The 19774-nt window shown below is 37.0% G+C and overlaps 1 protein-coding gene and 1 pseudogene across 18 annotated transcripts in view; both read right to left on the bottom strand.

Annotated features, from left to right (window-relative positions):
* ROBO2 (roundabout guidance receptor 2) overlaps window positions 1–19774 on the bottom strand; it is a 1723333-nt gene that overhangs the window by 804657 nt on the left and 898902 nt on the right. The window lies entirely within an intron of this gene.
* On the bottom strand, window positions 3256–4122 carry LOC122491304 (annotated as a pseudogene).

Genomic DNA, 19774 nt, shown 5'->3' with positions numbered 1-19774 from the left:
TATTTCTGTAACTCTCATCTATATATAGCAAAATCTTGGTTTGCGAGCATAATTCACTCTGGAAACATGCTTGTAATTCGAAGCACTTGTATATCAAACCAAATTTCAAGAACCATTGGCTCAGTTGTTATCATATGATGTGCCATGTACTAATCGTATTACAAGACATCACTTGCTTATCAAGTTAAAATTTATTGGAAATACTCGCTTGTCTAGTAGAACACTCAGAGAACAAGTTACTCACAATCCAAGGTATTTTATTTTTTAAGCTTAATTATTTTTGAAAAAGAAAGAGAGAGAGAGAGAGCAAGCAGGGTAGGGGCAGAAAGACAGGAAGAGAAAGAATCTCAAGCAAGCGCCACACTGTCAATGCAGAGAGCCTGACTTGGGGCTCAAACTCACGAACCATGAGATCATGACCTGAGCCGAAAACAAGAGTTAGATGCTGACCTGACTGAGCCACCCAGATGCCCCATATATATATACTTACAACGACTATATTTAAAGCTTTTTTAAACTTAAATTTAAAGTTTTTTTTTTAATTTAGTGGTTGTAAGAATATAGTTAAAACAATGTTATTTGACTATTTTATGATGTTACTTTATAGTTTTTTTCATCCTATTAATTTAAGTCTCTCTGACTGGTTTCTAAATGTTTACAAGGGCACCTGAGTAGCTCAGTTTGGTTAAGCGACCAACTCTTGATCTCAGCTCAGGTCTTCCTTTCATGGTTCTGAGTTCGAGCCCTGCACTGGGCTCCATACTTGGCATAGAGCCAACTTAAAAATTAAAAAAAATATATATATAAATAAAATAACTAACTAACTAAATACATACATATATACCTCTGAGCTGAGCATGGAGCCTGTTTAAGATACTCTCTCTCTGCCCCTCTCCCCTGCTCACTCCCTCTCTCTCTCTGATAAACAAATAAATAAATAAACACTTACAAAGTCTGTAACAGTCAACTCTTCTGACTAACCTTCAGATTCTCTATCTACGATGAAGCCTTCCCTGAAAACTTACATCTAAATGACTATAAAGTAGGTGATTAGAAATGCTCACTTGGTATCAACTATGCCCAGTTACATATTCACATTTTACTGAAATTTTTAGGTATTATTTCTTGAAGGCTAATTGTCTGATTTAATTTTCTTCATCATTCTGAGAGCAGCTCTATCCAATATAATATTCTGCAGTGATGGGAATATTCTATAATTGTGCTATGCAACAGAGTAGGCACTAGACATATAATAGCTATTGAACACTTGAAATGTGGCTAGAGAGACTGACAATTGAATTTTTAGTTTTATTGAATTTTAATTAATTTAAATTTAAAGTTAGTCACATGTGGCTAGTAGCTGCCTTTTGAAGAATGTATGTCTACAGTGATTTTTGCAGAGTAGATGTTTAATAAATTCTGTGGAATAAATGAATGAGTGAATGAATGCATACACAAAACTTCTTAGGTTCTATGTTGTTGTTGTTGTTGTTGTTGTTTTTAGAAAGAGAGAGGCACAAGTGAGCTAGGGGCAAAGAAAGAGAGATTCCCACGAGGGGCAGAGAGAGATAGGGAGGGAGACAGAGAAAGAGAGAGAGAAGCGGGTCTCACCCAGGGCTCATGTTTTTACCTGAAGCAGGGCTTGAGCTCACCCAATGTGAGACTCAAACTCACCAAAAGTGAGATCATGACCTGAGCCAAAGTCAGATGCTTAATGACAGAGCCACACAGGCACCTAACTTCTCAGGTTCTTAGGAAACATCTATCTGCACCCAAACCTTCATTTTCTAAAGTATGACAGACCATTTATGGAAGCAATCCTTCTAGGGATTTCTGTCTTAGAATCATAAAGTTAGTCTAGAAAGAGGCTCTAGATCATTTATCTATCCAAATCCTTATTTGACAATGAGAGATGACTGAGTCCAGGGAAGACAAGTATCCTTGTTTCAGAGCTAGACTGTGAAGAATCAAGGACTAGAGCTCAGGTACTTTTGTTCTCAGGGAAATAATATTTGCCATAATATCCTAAAATTTTATGGGTAATTAACCTCTGTACATGACCTGTCCATGAGATTGTAAACCTAGTCTAGTGTTTTGCTTTGGCAAGGATTAAAATATAGGTGGTTTACTTGGGGAGAATGAAGAACACTGGTAGGAAAGTGACACAGGCAAGGTTAGGTACAATAAAACACATTATCCAGACAGTTATTGTGGGCACTAGAAATAAATTCCATGAAGAAAGTTCTTGATATAGTTTAAAATGCATACTTCATAGTTGCCCCAGTTTGGTGAAGTTTGGAGAAGGGAGGTGTCAAATGAGCTGGAATATTTCTCAGCTCCCATCAGTCAAAACTCCCAGGCTTTTGGAAATAAGTAGAACTCAATGATGAGGCAAGCCCAAAGACATATTGTTCGGACACCTCTCACTGAACTGAGATTTTCATTTCAGTTACGTACCTGTGGAAGGCAATTTAAACATATGCAAATATACAATTGCATACCTACGTGGATGTGTATATGTGCTTTTTTTTTAGTTTAAATTCAAGTTAGAAAACATATAGTCTTGGTTTCAGGAGTGGAACCCACTGATTCATCTCTCACATATAACACCCAGTGCTCACCCCCAACAAGTACCTTCCTTAATGCCCATCACCCATTTAGCCCATTCTCCCACCCCTCCTCCAGCAACCATCAGTTTGTTATCTATATTTAAGGGTCTCTTATGGTTTGCCTCCCTCTCTGTTTTTATCTTATCTTTTCTTCCCTTCCCCTATGTTCATCTGCTGAGTTTCTTAAATTCCATGTATGAGTGCAATCATATGATATCTGTCTTTTCTGACTGACGTATTTCACGTAGCATAATACACTCTCATTCCATCCATGTTGTTGCAAATAGCAAACTTAAATTATTTTTTCACCACCAGGTAGTATTCCATTGTAATATATACCACATCTTCTTTATCCATTTATCCGTTGATGGACATTTGGGCTCTTTCCACAATTTGGCTATTGTTGATAGCACTGCTATAAACATTGGGGTGCATCTGCCCCTCTGAACCAGCATTTTTGTAAGCTTTGGATAAATTCCTAGTAGTGCAATTGCTGGGTCTAGGGTAGTACATTTTTAATTTTTTGAGGAAACTTCATATTGTTTTCCAGAGTGGCTGCACCAGTTTGCATTCCCATCAGCAGTGCAAAAGGGTTCCCCTCTCTATGCATCATATATATGTGTTTTCAAAGTAAGTTACTTTTACCATCAGAATAAAAATAGACTCCAGGGACAACTTTGTGAGGACAGGTTTGTCGTCCTCCTCTAGGTTGAGGAAGGCAGGTACAGTCCATGGAAGGATGTGATGAGGCTGTGGTAATTCTTTTCATCATCTGTCAAACACTCATCATGACTGGGTCTCACCAGCTCAGTGACAATAACATCCACTTGCTCAACAGCACTGGCCTCCAGAGTAAGGTCTGTCAGAAACAAGATGTTGTTGGTTGGCTTTTGGCAATCCTTTGGTCACTCTCATTCTCCACTTTGTGTCCAATCTTGATATCAGAGTGACCATCAACAAGCTCAAGTTTCTCTCCCTCTGTAGAATGGCCAAATGATAACTTCTGGGCCTCTACACTCCCTGAAGAATACATATATACCTTCCTTCCAGACTGTCTCCATTTCCTGACCACTGGAACCACACTGTCAAAGAATGCTGCTTTTATGTGCCCAGCTGTGAATGCCGCCCTGCACCTGAGGCTCTGCAGCTGTTTCATCACCGTGGTCTTTCAGTCTAGAGACTTCTGCCAGCACCCCTTATCCACCGCTGGCCTGGATCACCCACTGCAGGTCATCTGCTCTGTTCCCAGAGGCGGCAGGGATGGGAACAGCCCAGTCCAGATGGGGATCCTCTTCAGCCTGTTTCCCCCAAAGACTGACAACATCCTGCTGGCGCTCTTCTTCTTCCCAGTGTGTCTGCAGATAGTCTTTAACATTTTCTTTGATGGAAGGAAATAAAATGTTTACTGAGACAATTGGGGTGGGAGTCACAGCGACTTCAGCAGACACAGAAAGCAGGATCATTTCTCTACCCGAATTGGCCTCCTGGAAGGAAGGGCAGAGGGGGGGAGCTGGCTGTGCCCTCCCTCCTGGAGGGGGGAGGAGTCCAATACCTCCTGGACTTCCGACAGCCCAGCAAGAATCTCCCACTCTGCAACCACGTGGGGGTCTGAAAAACGAGGAAGGGAACCAACTGCGTGCCCCTCAAGGTGGATGAGACTACTGCACAGGGGCCCTGAGCTCCTGAGCTGCCTAGGCCCGGAGGCCGAGACCTAGATTTCCTTGACTTTAGGACAGGTTTCTAAGTTATTTCCCTACTGGGAAATTTATGTCCACAGAGCAAGTCTAAGGACTATATTATAATATAATTTAGCAACCCAAAAGTGATAAACCAGATAATATATTTGTCAAAATTCTATTGCCTTAGGTATAGAGTCATTTGGAAACACATGGGTTGAAACTTGGGAAAAATGTTTAATGTAACAATTAAAATTACTTTCTACAATTATTTTTTTGTTTGTTTTTGTTTACATTGGATTCCGTTCATTCTTTTTAAGTTCAACATTGATCCATGTTACCAAATAGAAACTGTGGACATGCGTCTAATAAAATCTAAATAGTTAAATACATTGGGGCAGTGGTTTCTGAAACCTGTATCAAAATAGTTTGCTCAGCTGATTGTGCACATCTCTTCTCAAGCCTGAGTTCAGTGAAGAGATGTCATGGTGGTAACTTGAAATCCACATAGTGGGAGTATCCACACCACAGAGATCATCAGTGTTACAAATCAAGTTGTCTCCTTCCCCACCCTGTCCTTAAACATTTAGCACCAGCATTTATGGGTATGCCCCTACACAGCAAAATGTGAGCCATCTCAGGACTCATAACTAATTTAATTGAATATCAGATTTATTCATAGAAGCATTGCCCCCATGCAATACATGATAATCTGGCAACCAAATTGTTTTTTCCGGAACAAAAACCCCCACAAGAATCAAGAGATGAGGTGCTGCTTTATGAAATTCTGGCTCTACACTACAGCATGAGAAAGTAATGATGTAGACAGGTAGTGTCCAGACTGATATTTTTTTTTAATTTTTTTTTCAACGTTTATTTATTTTTGGGACAGAGAGACAGAGCACGAACGGGGGAGGGGCAGAGAGAGAGGGAGACACAGAATCGGAAACAGGCTCCAGGCTCCCAGCCATTAGCCCAGAGCCTGACGCGGGGCTCGAACTCACGGACCGCGAGATCGTGACCTGGCTGATGTCGGACGCTTAACCGACTGCGCCACCCAGGCGCCCCCAGACTGATATTTTTATGACAACTAAATTGTTTCTTCTTTAATTCTGGGACCATCATATTTCCAATTTTCATTGTGTTATGAAATCACTAAAAATCTTGTCATCTCTTGTCATCTCTCATCTTAATTTCATGACTGAAAGAACATTTAATACTAAAAAGGTAAAAAATATATAATATATAATCTCTGAATAAATTGCAATTCTTTCTAGAAAAGAAAAATTTGCATTCTTACACTCCCCATTTACTATATATTAGTACAAGCTTTGCAGATGAGTACTTTGGAACCCTCACAAGATAATTATGTTAATTTTTTCTTAATAAGTCATCAAAATAAGAATATTAAAAAAAGATAACATCAAGCTTTTGGACAATGTTGAGAGTTGCAGGCGCCAGACAGAAAACCCAGTCACACTGGCAAAGGCCATAGCCTGTCTATAGGTTTCTTAGCTGAGGATGACTTTTCAGATTACCTAAATTTATGACTTCCTTCTCTGTGTTCACTCCAATAGATGTCTTATAAGAAAACATTTTTTTCAGGGGCACCTGGCTGGCTCAGTTGGTAAAGTGTGAATATTGTTCTTGATGTTGTGGGTTTGAGGCCCACGTTGTGCATGAATTAAAAAATAATAATAAACCATTTTTCAGTATTACTTTTATACATAGAATATATGGCAATCTCCAAACACAAGAATGTAGCCTCCTTACCAGTTATCTTCCATTAACATTAACGATTTGTCATTCTGTTTTTTTTAATATATATAGATTTTAAATGTTTATTTATTTATTTTGAGAGAGAGAGTGTGTGCAAATTATGTGCAATTGAGCACGGGAGGAGCAGATTGAGAATTGCAAGCAGGCTCTGTGCTGTCGGAGCAGAGCCCAACTCGGGGCTCAATGTCATGAACTACAAGATCATGACCTGAGCTGAAATCGAGAGTTGGTTGATTAACTCACTCAGCCTCCCAGGTTCCCCAGTAGGCCGTCATTTTGATTCATACATTAGTATGTGTATTTCACTGAGTGTGATGTTTTCTATGAATTGATACCATGTAGTTTCAGAATGAGTAAAATGAGAACCCTATCTTAGAGACAAGGTGAACTGATTCATGCCTGGCCTGACCAACTTGTTCTGGTAGCTGATCTGGCATATCCTGGAATCAACAATGCCTTGTGGGCTTAAAACTATGATAAATATTATTTCAATATATTTTAAAATGTTCATTTATTTTTAAGTGAGATTAGATATTATTATTCTTTATGTAATTATCTCTGGAAAATTAGTGCCAATGCATTTAAAAGTTATTTTTCTGCTTCTGAATATGTAACAGGAACAGTGTGTGTGTTATTATGTCACACCTTCTTCTATTAAAAAAAAGATACATGAGAAAAAAACAAAACTCTTATTCAGTAGTAAATCAACTAAGTAGACACAACCAAGTGTGTATTTGGCATATTTAACAAAGCAGGCCAATAGCTCTAAATTAACACTGAATTTGCTTCTGTAAAGGAGAATTATTATTGACATTTCCAGCTTGCGGGGCCACTGAGAGTGAATAAGTTGATTGTTGTTCAATTATTTAATTAAGTTCCAGGAAAGATGTGAATCACAAGGTCTGCCAGAATTAGCACTAAATTATAGAAAAAAGACCAGTATTGGTCAAAAGCTGACAGCAATGATCACTGAGAGCATGTTATGGATTGACTGCCTTTGTCAGCTAGTGTATTGACAAGGCAAAATGTCAAAAACTAGTTTTAAATTTTTGAATTAAAATGATTTTAAAAAGAATAAGCAAGCATGAATAGTTTAGTGAGTTTAAGCATACAGGGTATTTTAGCTTGTATAACCTCAGAAGAGCCACTCAATAGGCACACATATAAAGACGAACAATTTTCTCAAACCACTTTTGGCCCAGAAAAACATAATGAGTGTTGAGAAGAATAAGCTGGCAGCATTAATAGTAAATTGAAGTTCACTAGTCCCCCTTTATTCCTTGCTTTGATTTCCATAGTTTCAGTTACCTCTGCTCAACTGTAGTCAGGAAGCAGATGATCCTCCCTTGGAAAAGGACAGGTGCATATAGGTCACCAGCAACCCTAGTGCTATGTCACAATGCCTGTGTCATTCACCTCACTTCATCTCATCATGTACGTGTTTCATCATCTCACATCATCAAAAGAAGGGTGAGTATAATACAATAAGATATTTAGAGAGACCTCATTCACACAGCTTTTATTATAGTATGTTGTTATGTTGTTCTATTTTATTATTATTGTTCTTTATTTCTTACTGTGCCTTATTTATAAATTAAGCTTTATCATAGGTGTGTATATACAGCAAAAAAAAAACCCAGGAAATATGCAAAGTTTGGTCTTATCATCACTTTCAGACATCCACTGGGGGTCTTGGAACAATCCTCTCTGGATAAGGTGGGACTACTGTATTGCCTCTTCAAAATATCATATGGAAATGCAAAAGTGAAAATACAAGAAATCCACTCATTTTCAGGCTTTCATATTTCTAAACATGTTAAGATGTTTAGCATATGTATACCTTAAACATAACCCAGCTAGCACAAATAGTACAAATGTCTTTCAGGGGACTAGTATACATGCAATGGATAGCTATTGTGTTAATTAGAAGTGTGAAAGAACAACTGCATTGTTTTTTTTTCCAGTAGGGTATGTATGCATATCTAGCATCTAAATCTGTATCTATGTCTATATGTCCTTTATGATCAATTGCATCTATCATAGAATGACAGATGTGACCAAGGAAGAAAAAGCAATAGATCTAACACAATTTTATTTTTTTAAGTTTATTTATGTATTTTGATAGAGAGAGCGCGAGAGAAAGAGGCAGAGAGTGGGAGAGGAAAAATTCCCAGCACGTGATGTGCGTCTTGAACTCATGAACTGTGAAATCATGGCCTGAGTCAAAATTAAGAGGCTATTCAACCAACTTAGCCACCCCAGGTGCCCTAATGCAATTTTTTAAAATTTTATTTCAATGTTTATTTATTTTTGAGAGAGACAGAGACAGTGTGTGAACTGGGAAGGGGCAGAGAGAGAGGGAGACACAGAATCTGAAGTAGGCTCCAGGCTCTGAGCTGTCAGCATAGGGCCTCAAACTCACAAACTGCAAGATCATGACTTGAGCTGAAGTCGAGGCTTACCCAACTGAGCCACCCAGACCCCTAATGCAATTTTTTTTTTATCCAGGTTTTGGTTCTATACCACATGCCAAAAGTCATCATTAAATTGGGATGAATTTTATTTCAGCCACCAAAAATAATATCATTTCTGGAACACAGATGAGAAGTAAGCATTTTTAAATTGCTAAATAACCCCAACTTTTCATTTTGTGAACTATGGTATTGGGGTTTTAACTTTTGTTTTAAGCCAAGGTTACAAGGTTCTAGTAGGCTATGAAATCTTTGATTTTGTAAGTTACAAAAATAAATAAATAAATAAATAAATAAATAAATAAATAAATAAAGGTGACTACATTTTCATCAATGAGAATGTTCATATAAGTCCAAACTACAAACAAGTTGGATATTGTCTAAAAGATCTTTCAGAAGGCCTTCCTGGTTTAATAGTTGGTCTTTCTCCTTCCTCTTCTTCTTCTTCTTCTTCTCCTCCTCCTCTCCTTCTCCTCCTCCTATCTCCTCCCTCTCTCCCTCCTTCTCTTTCTCCTCACTCTTCTCCTCCTCTACCTCTTCTCCTACTCCTCTTTCTCCTTCCTCTTCCTTTCCTTCTCTTCCTCCTCTTCTTTCCCCTCTTCCCCCTCCCTCTTTCTTTCCTTCAATTTGCTATCCCTGATTAATTGTTTTTACTAGCCTAAAGCCACTACTCTGTTGAACTTTCTAATGTAGTAAATACATTTCTATTTTGGTAGTGTATAGGTTTTTATTTCTCCTTTATTCTTAGGCAGAAGAAAGAGACAATGGTGGAAAAGGGAAACCTCTAAATTGAATGCTGAGAAAGGAAAATAAAATCTTATACAAATTGAAGGAAACTTCTGCTATTCGGAGACATCGATAGCTGTAGGTACATAGCTGTAGGTATACAGCTGTAGATATATTATGAGAGGTACATAGCTGTAGGTATATTATGAGGTACGTGCGAATGAAACTCCAAAATCCTATTTGGGATAAACCACTTATGGAACTAATGGGATCCAGGTATAAGTAAGGCTCAGAGGAAAACCGCTGAGGAAAATGCAGAGGCTCAAATATGTAATGTTAAATTAGATAATTTAAGCATTTTTCTTAAAAAAAAACTATTCATGGTTTTCACTTGCTACTGCCCTATGATCTGAACCCCACAGCCTTGATGTGAAAAATCATTTCTCTGATTAAGTAGTTTATTTGCATATGTAGTTCACTACATACACAGATCTTTCTATATGTTCTGATTGATTGGTGTGAAGTTTCCACTGATCCAGAAGAATTTATATTAAAATTGCTTGGTAATGTGAAATCTGTTCAGGAAGATTAGAAACCTATATCATATTCCCAGTAGATTAGACTATCATTCATAACAGTTGCATCCAAACTAATTCTTAATTACATGAAACATCGTAACCCCAAATAAACATGCTATTTATACAAATAATGTAAGTGTTGAGAAAACAAACAAATAAACAACAACAACAAAAAAGATGCTAAAATCCCTTAGCAACAAGGAGCCAGATTACCTCTAAGGAAATTAACTTTACTAAGTGAATAAAATAACCTAAATCCATTAAATGTAGAACTCCTATATTTAACAGATGATACAGTTCAACAATTCCACCCTACATTCTGCACCTGAAAACATATCAGGTTTTCTTTTTCTTCTTTTTTTCCTCCTGCAATCAAACTCTTCTTACTACAAAACTAGGGTATCCTAAATCTTCCCCTGTTCTCACCATACATCAAAGTTATGCCCAGCAAAATCATAGCTTCTATTGCTTGTGTTTTCACGAACAATGCTTCTAAAATATTAATGTACAGACAATTCATCTGGGCAACTTGAAAAAATGTAGATTTCAATTCAGCAGGTCTACACTATGGCCTCAGATGCTGCATTTCTGATAAGCAACCAGATGATGTCTTTCTGCTCTCAAGTAGCAGCAGGGTCTTAGACACAAAGAGAAGGTATATTTCACCAAATTTTTAAATCATCACAAGAGTTTTGATCTAAAAATCTTGCAAATCTAAATAGTTCGATAAGAATAAAAATATAATGTAGTGGGAATTATGACTGTATCCTCAAGAAATAGCTAAGGAAACTGAACTAAGGAAAATGGCACTAACCATAGAGGTCAATACCCCCTGTATTCCTGTCAAGAGGAAGTAATGCTTTAAATTTCTCGTTAACACTCATAAAATATTTACTATAATAACAATGTAATGCACTATAGATGCACTTGTGCTCTTTTTTGAGTCATGTGGTACCTCTCAATGCTTCTTCTGGAAGCAAATTTTGAATAAAACCCGATATTAATAAATACTATATATTTTTAAAAATATTGCTGTTAAAAATCATCATTAAAGACAAAATTGCGAGCAAAAGCTATAATTGATGGTGTTTAAAGAAACAAATATAACTAATTACAAGATACTTCTGTGTATCAAATGAAAATGCCATAAAGATGGACTCCTACTTGTTAGATTAGTAGGAGACAATGCTGTCTATTTTTGTTGTCTTTAAATCTATGGAAAGAAAAGACAGGTGGGGTGAGCATTGGATTGGAGAAGGAGAAGTTCTGAAGTAAAATTATCACCTGCGTTCAAAACTTCCATAGCCTCTGTCCCTGAGCAGTTAAATAGAGATAATAACTCACTCACATAGAGCTGGGACAATGAAATGAGACAAGGCATAGAAGATGCTTAGCACTATGCCCGTGGTTAGCAACCTACAATTACAAGCTTAAGTTCTTAGTACTCTTAACAATGTGAGTTTCATTCATTGCATAAATGAGGACATATTTATAAAGCATTTTTAACTTGTTTCTCCTAATAACCACAATAATATCAATTCCACTATTAATTGAATACTTACATCATATCAAAAATCATGTGAAAAGAAGTGAGTAATTTCTTTTAACCCTCATACTTGTTCGAGGTTTGTATTATAAAAATTACCAAAGTCAAGAAAAATAAAGTGGTTTATGTAAAATCCCTAGAGTTTATGCAAAGCGGAACTGATATTTCAGCTTAGATTTGCCTAACTTCACAGTTCTTTCCACTACAGTGGTTTTTAAAACTGCTCCTTGTGGGGGCACCTGGGTGGCTGAGTAGGTTGAGCAACTGACTTTTGACTTCAGCTCAGGTCATGATCTCAGGGTCCTGAGATCAAGTTCCCTCACTGCTCCCCCCCACCCCCTTTGGGCTCTGCACTGGGTGTGGAGCTTGCTTAAGATTCTCTCTCTCCCTCTCCCTCTCCCTCTGTCCCTCCCCACACTTGTACGATCTCTATCTCTCACAAAACAAAACAAAACAAAAACCTCATCCTTGTGGTATTGTCATTTGTGAAATGTTATTAATAATGTGGACCACACACATTGTTTTAAAAGTTAGATCAGGGGCGCCTGGGTGGCGCAGTCGGTTAAGCGTCGGACTTCAGCCAGGTCACGATCTCGCGGTCCGTGAGTTCGAGCCCCGCGTCGGGCTCTGGGCTGATGGCTCAGAGCCTGGAGCCTGTTTCCGATTCTGTGTCTCCCTCTCTCTCTGCCCCTCGCCCGTTCATTCTCTGTCTCTCTCTGTCCCAAAAAATAAAATAAAAACGTTGAAAAAAAAAGTTAGATCAAATGATGGGGCGCCTGGGTGGCTCACTTGGTTAAGCATCCCACTTGGGCTCAGGTCGTGATATACGGTTCGAGAGCTGAACCCCAGGTCCGGCTCTGTGCTGACAGCTCAGACCCTGGAGCCTGCTTCGGATTCTATGTCTCCCTCTCTCTCTCTGCCCTCCCCTGCTTATGCTGTGTCTCTCAAAAATGAATAAATGTTAAATAAAGACAAAATTAAAAGGTAAATCAAATAATGAATACTGAAAAGCCAGCACAATGCCTGGTACAAAATTAGCAGCTAATAGTCTCTAAATACAGTCATAGATGAGTGATGGAATGAATATTAGGTTTAAAATGGGTTCAGATTACAATAGCAACAGCCATGGTAACATTTTCAATCTTAAGACTTTGTCATTATCCACTCTACCCTTTACTACTGTCTATGCAGAGTTTCCCATCATGCCATTGATTCTATTTAGTCAGATGTAGCATAACATTATTATGGCAAAATAAGCATTCTGTCTTCTTTGGATTCCTGGCAGAATATTCCAAACACAACCTTCCTTTTGCTGATGCTGTTAATTGCACAAATGCTCACGTCATCTTGTTTAGACTATGGTTTCATCCTGTTTTGACTATCATGTTGCCCTTATGCTGGTCTCCCTGTTGACAGACTTCAGCTGGTACATATTGTGCCTCAAAGTCTGATAGGCATCAGCTGCAGCAAATAGACAACTTCTGCTTCAGCTAGCTGCCAGACACAAATTTGTATTAAATTGTACTTCTAATTCGCCTTAAGAAAATATTTTTAGATTTATGTATGAAAGATGTCCTTCCATCGTGAGCATTTAGAAATGTCTAATCCACCTTTTTAAAATATGTGCTGAATTAAGTGGCATTAAAAAAACAACGGCCCTTTCTGTTATACGTTCTTAATAGTGGTGCCTTTTATAAAGCTACCATTTATCTTTTATTAGCACTTTCAAGGCTGATGAAACTGGATTTATTACATGTACAGTAAAAAGAGAAGACAGGGATGTCAGAATTGTTAATGTTTTCTCCTAACAACAACAAAAAAGCAATTTACTGGCCCCCACCCAAACAAATGCCACAAATGCTGGCCAGTTTAGTGCAGTTTTGCTACAACTATGCATTCCATTATTTTTCATCTTGCTTCCCCCTTTATATTTGTGGTTTTAGCTTATATGAATTATAAAGACCAAATTTTATGGACATAGAAAAATGTAGAGGAATGCTGTTCAGGTCCACAGCAGAGTGTTAGGAATCTAAACATGGAAATCAGAAGCTCTGTCATCTGGGGTCACATGTGTCCCTGAGTCCAGAATGTTATTACCATTTATCTGGAATAGTACAAGTCTGTAATTTTTCCTCTTTGGATCTTTTCTCATCCACCGGCTCCTGCACAGACTCCAAGATCTTAGTTCTCTAAAATGTTGTTTTTGTTATGTTGTAGACATTTTCTTTTTTGGCTACCTGGTTTATATCACCCCTCCTCTGTTCCTAAGCACACTATTTTTGTTGGAGATTTATCTCTGTTCACTGTGAATTGTCCTGGTACTATGGAAATCCAGCTGCCTTCCATCTACTACTGTAATAGAAAGGATCAGAGCTTTGTATTCACCACTCAGATATAGCCAAGGAGTGGGCGTGTGATTTATACCTGACCCATGACCGACGTTACCTTCAGGGACTTAGAATCTTGGGAGAGTGTCACAAAGGTAGAAAAGATAGCTGGAGTTTGTTTTCTTTCTTTTCTTTTTTCTTTTAATGTTTACTTATTTTTGAGAGATGGAGAGAGAGAGAGAGAGAGAGAGAGAGAGAGAGAGAGAGAGAGAGCGCGCGAGCAGGCGGGGGAGGGGCAGAGAGAGGAAGACAGAATCCGAAGCAGGCTCCAGGCTCTGAGCTGTCAGCACAGAACCTGAAGCGGGGCTCAAACTCATGAACCTCAAGATCATGACCTGAGCCGAAGCCGGACACCCAACCAACTGAGCCACCCAGGCGCCCCTCGAGTTTATTTTCTTAATTTGATAGGCCCCAAGCAAAAGCGGGAGGGTCCCAACTGGAATATACTTATGATGAATACTTTCCTATAATTCCTATTTCTCCTTTATCTGGGGCTTCCCAAATCCTGCCCCTTTGTCTCTTGACTTCCCTTGGAATATTTGAGCTCTGTTTACAAGTACAATATATTATTTTGCTTATTTTAGCAAGACGTGAACCAAAAACTCTGGATAATTGCAACTCAGGAAAGACATTTGATAATTTCAGAATTTTTGATTAATATGATTGTCTACAATATGAAGTATCAATCCCTTAGAATCTGGATCAGTTCTATTCTCCAACATTGCTGGCTACTTTTACCCAAACAAATGTTTTACATAAGGTGGACTGATTTATTTCTGCATGCTCGTGTGTGTGTGCGCGCGTGTGCACACTTTATCTATATGTATATCATCACTCCCTTGAATGGAATATCCACTACCAATCCCTTCCTAATTTCTTCCTTTTCCCTCTTATTTGAATCCTAACTATCTTCAAAGTCCAAATCAATATCCCAGTTCCTCTGTAGTGAAACCCACGATGGCATCCCCTCTGTTCAAATTTTGTAAAGGTCATTTCTGTGTAGTGCTAATATTCAATTAGGTTTTTTAGCAGGATTAATTCAACAAAATCTTATATTTTCCCATGTGCTTTATTTCATCAACCAGACTTTAAATTCTACCATGGATGGGCCCAATGTTACACCCCATTGAATTCCTACAGTGCTTAGCATATTGTTTCACGAAATACTTTTATTTAATTTGCATTTTCATTCTCAACAGTAATTCCTCTTTGTTTTTAGGGAATTCTTGCTGTGAGGTTTTTTTTTCCTTTTTATATTTAGAAAGTAATAAGTTGGGTGACTACTTTCCTATGCTTTGTGATTTATGTGTATTAATGATGTCATTTTTTTTCTTTTTTAAAGCGTTTTACATTAAGGAATATATGGGTTGTATACATGGTTGCTTCCAGTTGCAGTAGAGCAGAATATTCAAATATTTAAGAAATGACAGTTTGGCGGTTTAATAAGCTGATGATAGCTAATGGTTATTTAATACAAACCATGTGCCACTCAGTGCACAAAGTCCATACTGGGAGATACTATTTTTATCCACTATATTTACAGATGAAGAATGTGAAATTAATGACTTTGAAGAGCCTATCCAAAAATTCCCAGCTGATAAGGGATAGAGCAAGTGTTAAAAATAAGTCTTCTTCCAGAGCCCAAACACCGAACAACAATACCAGCATTGTTGCAGCTTCAGGATATAGATCAGCAAAGGACACTTACAAATTAAAAACACAAAATTAAAAACATAATGATTTAAAAACTATCCTCAGTGATTATGGAATAGTTTTGTTTATGCCGTGATTTATCCAATCTGATTTTGACAGGAACTAAAAGGATTGACTGCTCTTAAGATACCAAGGCAGGTCTGTGACTAAATGCTCCAAAAGACTCCCACTGGAACTATTTCTTTTCAGAACATATTCTAACTCCTTAAATGGACTTTTTTTAATTTTAAAAAATACATGCATTTTTATGCCAAATCTCCAAATGTGGATTTAAGCTAAGGTATTTTTGAATAATGTACAGCATGTACATTCACATTTCATTAGGTGAAAAATATTACCTCTTCAGTTTTAAGAACATTGTGCATACAGTCTGGAAAATGCTCCAAGTTAAAGAACACTAAGGAGGCAAAAATAAATTCAAAGTCTGGTCCTCAAGGTAATCTTAGATGGAGAAAAAATGCCATAAGATAGATTATTATGAAAACTGGAAAAATTTAGATATGGACAGTATGTTAGATAGTATGGCATGAATATTAAATATACTGAATTTGACTATGCTGTGGCTATAAACAGATTATACTCATTCTTAGGAGAGACCCTTTGAATTATTTAGAGTAAGGGGATCTGTTGTCTGTAGTTTGCCATCAAGTGAGTCAACAACAATAGCAATATGTTAATAATATTCATGAATAGAGGATGCTAAAATAAGCCTGGTAAAATGTTAATTTGTGAATCCAAATGAAAGTTGTGAGCTAACTGCATTATGAAATTTTTTTCACATTTAGAACTTTTTAAAAGCATAGAAAATTTAGAAATAACTATAAAATGTGGTTTAGAAATAACTGTAAAATGTTAAGGACACTGTTTAAAATGGTTCAACTCTTTGAGATATAAAATTCTTTCTAAAATACCCCAACTCCTTTAATATAAATACTTTTATTTATATGAACCAAATACCTATAGAGCAGTTGTTTCTTACTGAGCATTTTTTTACAAATTGCTTAATGATTAATTTGAAGCCACCTAGCACAATGGATGATTTTTAGTACATGCGTTACATAGTATCTTAAATATTCTACAAATCTAAAGTGTTTGAACTATGCAGCAACTGCGATGTTTAGTGTAAAATAAGATCCATCTTCTCCAACTCACTTTTCCTTAGTTTTATAAAGTTGCTTGAATGGCAAACTATAGTATGGAAAACTATGGTGAAGCATTATAATAAAAATGCACTATCCAGGGGCACGTGGGTGGCTCAGTCTGTCAAACGTCTGACTCTTGGAGTCGGCTGGGGTCATGATCTCACGGTTCTTGAGTCGAGCTCTGCATGGGGCACTGTGCTGATAGCGTGAAGCCTGCTTGGGATTCTCTCTCTCCCTCTCTCTCTCTCTGCCCCTCCCGATTAATCTCTCTCTTTCAGAATAAATAAACTTAAACAAATTTTAAGAAAAAAATACCCTACCTAAATACAATGCATGTAGCTGTTAACATTAACTTGGTAACATGACATGAGAAAAGGCATTTTGTCATATAATAATAAAACATAACATGATATATATATATATATATATATATAACATAATATACAATTCCATAATTATAGTCAGTAATTCAGTACCTTGCTCTCAACAACTGATAGTGCATTTTGACAGAAAATCACTAAGAATACAAAAGATTTGAAGAACACTATTGACCAAATTGGCCTGATTGATATTTGCAGAACATTCCACCCAGAAGCAGAATAAATATTCTTGTCAAGCATGTAAGGAACATTTATTGAGAAAGACGATATCCTGGTTCATAAAGTATGTCTAAATAAATTCAAAAGGATTCATGACTTACAAAACAATTTTTCTGACCACAATGAAAGTAAATTAGAAATAAATAAAAGGAAACTACCTGGAAAATCTCCAAATACTTGGAAATTAAATAATATACTTCTGCACAACACACGGATCAAATAAAATTCAAAGGGGGAATTATAAAGTATTTGGACTCTCTAAGGAAAAACATAAAGTTATGTGGATTAAATAAAAATGAAAACACATAAGACAAGGAAAACCTAAAGAAAATGAAACAATTAAAAATAAAATCAATATTGGGGCACGTGGGTGGCTCAGTTGGTTGAGCGTATGACTTCGGCTCAGGTCACGATCTCACAGTGTGTGAGTTCGAGCGCTACATCAGGCTCTATGCTGACAGTTCAGAGCCTGGAGCCTGTTTCTGATTCTGTCTCCCTTTCTCTCTGCCTCTCCCCCACTTGCGCTATCTCTCTCTCTTTCAAAAGTAAATAAACATTAAAACATTAAAAAAAATAAAATCCATATTTTCCCCATCACAAGAATTTTTTCAATAATTAAAGCTTTATTTTTATTTTCCTAAGTAGGCTTCACATCCAGCACAGAACCCAAGCAGGGCTTGATCTCACAACCCTGAGATCAAGACCTGAGCTAAGATCAAAAGTCTGACACTTAACCAACTGAGCTACCCAGGTATCCCCAAAATTAAGACTTTAAACAAACCAACAAGTTAGCACACTGTTTAAAAGTAGTGGGCAAAGTTAAGAGGATAACAGTTCATTCATAAAAGGGCCAAAGTTAAGAATGTAAGGGCCAAAGATGGTGGTAGTGGCAGAGAATTTGTTTTTAATCAAATGTGGCACTGGGAAAAATTCAGTATCTGTCACATACAAAAATCCCGTAAAACATTTAACTATTAGAAACATATTGGAAACATTTCAGGTCAAACTAAAGCACAGTGGAAGATCATATAGGAAATCCTTCATTGATTGCTACTAGTATATAATGTATTAACGACATCTTCAAAGTCATTTATTCATTCATATAACAAATATATCCTGAATGACCACCATTCCTATCCAAATAAATGCTCATCAAATATAAACAATAATTAAAAGCAAATATTCAAATGGTATCATCATTACTAAGTATGTGATATAACAGATTGTTCCTATATCCCATCTGTCAAGTAGGACAGAGCTGATTGTATAACTGACCTTGAGTTAGTCTCATTGGTTTTAAATTCAAGAATCCCAGGTGTCTGCTCATGATGTTTCAAAAGGATTTCTCATAAGTTAAAAAGTTAAATGTTATGTGTGTTTTATTCAAATAGTGTACATGGTCTTGGATGTTAGAATATGAATTCCAGATAAAAATATAATTTATTCTTTAGATTTGGGACCATGAATTTTCAAAAGCCAGTTTAAATGAGCAAAAGTAAGGAACAAAAAGAAAAAAAACTGTGTTGGAAAATGGTCAGTGAGTGTTTGGATGGTTCAACTACTAAGAAGGCAATAGGAAGGATGTTATTATCTTTGAATACCTAATTTTAGCCAGCACAATGACATAGTGGGCACTTTCAATTATTTTTTACTGACTGAAAAAAATATTTAAAACTTGTGTTGGTTTGAGAGTGGGTGTGCCCGTGAGTGCATTTACAAGTGTACAAGAGTGAGATGAGGCAGAGAGGGAGGGAGGAAAGAAGAGATGAGAGAGAAGCAAATAATTGAATGGGTGTGTGAGAACAGAGGACAGTAAATGACTGGTGGTAAGAGTTAAGTGCAGTAGTGGAATACAGACAACTTTCTTTGTGCATTCATTTTTGGTATAATCTCACCATACAACACCAATCAAGGTCTAAATGTACCATTGACTTCCCTTCACACTCTTGTGTTTCCACATAACATATGTCTTCTAAATAGTCTGTTTCTTCATAATTCTCAGATAAAACACTCTATCCCACAATCTTTAATTTTTATTAAAATATTACAATTTTGATGATGTATCTGATAAGTGGTGGTAATCATATATTACTACATACTATTCTTTTATTGCAGGAGGGGGCTACGTGTGTGATCCTGCCAAACTTTGCCAACCTGTGTCTCAATGAGCGAAAGAGGATGATAAAGGAAATTATCTTGTTCACATATTTGACATCTGCAGACTATATATTCAGACCTAATAGGGATTTGAAGCCCTTTTCATTTTATAGACGTGGGAACCGAAATCTCAAGAGGTAAATTCAGTTGTCCAAGGTCCCGTCCCTTGTAAAAGCTAAAATGTCCTAACCAATTTCTGCACTTCTTGACCCTGAAACTGAATTTTGATAAGACGCTCGCATTCACCGTTTCCTGTCACACTGGACTTAAGAGACATGTGCTTTCTCCCAAAAAGCGAACTTTAGTCTTTCTCTTTGTTCTTATGGTCTGAATTTGTATGAGTCTCACTGATACATTTTTGAAATACTACTGCTTTGATCATGTTTTCCGT

This window comes from Prionailurus bengalensis, chromosome C2 (genome assembly GCF_016509475.1).
Source record: "Prionailurus bengalensis isolate Pbe53 chromosome C2, Fcat_Pben_1.1_paternal_pri, whole genome shotgun sequence".
NCBI classification, from domain to species: domain Eukaryota; kingdom Metazoa; phylum Chordata; class Mammalia; order Carnivora; family Felidae; genus Prionailurus; species Prionailurus bengalensis.
Note: the sequence above shows the minus strand (reverse complement) of the source record. Positions and strands in the feature narration are given on the sequence as shown.